This window comes from Podarcis filfolensis, assembly GCF_964270895.1.
Source record: "Podarcis filfolensis genome assembly, chromosome: 9".
Classification (NCBI taxonomy): Eukaryota; Metazoa; Chordata; class Lepidosauria; order Squamata; family Lacertidae; genus Podarcis; species Podarcis filfolensis.
In genome coordinates this window covers 75,062,540-75,063,762 of record NC_139610.1, presented here as the reverse complement: position 1 = coordinate 75,063,762, position 1,223 = coordinate 75,062,540, and positions in this window count along the sequence as shown.

Sequence of the window (1,223 nt, the reverse complement as noted above, 5' to 3'; positions counted from 1 at the left end):
GCCTTGTTCTTTGTGCTCCCTGAAACCAAGAGAGTTGAGAGGTTGTTTCAGGGGCGTCTTACCCATAGACGTTAGTGGCACAGGGTGCCAGGGCGCCAGATTTTGGAGGGCACCACAGGCTCAGTGTCCAGGAAGGAGAGTCGGGGCTCGCTCCCTTCCCTGCTGTGGGGCAGCCCGCTCTTCTCCTCTCAGCCACCCATCGGAGCACGCTGCATCCGGCTCAGGGAAGCCCCTTCACGTCCCCTCTTGCCATGGCTGCCTGGGTATCTGACGGGCGTGATCGGGAGCGGTTGTGGGGCACCCCTTTCTGGCCGAGTCGCTGCCTGCACGCCTCCCTGCGGAGTCTGTGAGCGGAGCAGGGAAGCGCCCTGTGCGATCCTGGCGCCAAGCAAGGATGGCACAGCCTGCAAGCCACCTGATCTGCTTGCTGGCACTCCTGTGGCGCAGACTTCCCCGGATGGGGGCAGGTAAAGGGCACCGGGCGCTTAGAGGGAGGCTTCGCAGGAGGCCATCTGGGCTGTGATCTGGGCGCCTCTTACTTATGTGCAGTGCCGAGCACACGCCGGACCACGCGATGTAAACGAGCCGGGCCAAAGTCTGTCCCCCCACTTAAAAATTACAGTTATTATTTGTTGTTCCCTAATACAATTTTTTCCCAAATTCTTAGCCTCCTCTTTCTTTATCCTTTTTAAAGACATCACTTAGTTGAAAATATTGAAACCAATCTATAATCCAATTTGGAATCCCTTCCTTATTTTATTTTTTTAAATCTCTTAAAATTAAGGAAATCCTTATAAGTACCCCAATTCTTATCCAAATTTACTTTTTTCACTGCCACAGCCCCAGTAGCGGATATCCAATCAAGGGTCTTCCTTTCTAGAAGGTCTTTGTGTCTTGCCAAAACACTACATTAATTCTTCCTTATTATGTGGTTTAGGAATCCCTTATGCAGCTTAGTTTTTCCATAGTAAAGGTAAGCATGCCATCCAAAAGATAGGTTGAACCCCTCTACATCTGGGATGTTGGCATTTTTTAGTTCCACCCATTCCTTCATCCAACACAAACATGCCGCCTCGTTATACAATTTCAGGTCTGGGAGAGCAAACCCCTCTCTTTGGAGAGGAGAAAGCAATAGAAAAAGAAATAAATAAACAAAGAGTAGAAAAGAGGTTACAAGATAAAGATAAGACAAATAAGATGCCAAAGTAAAGGGTTTTCGATTC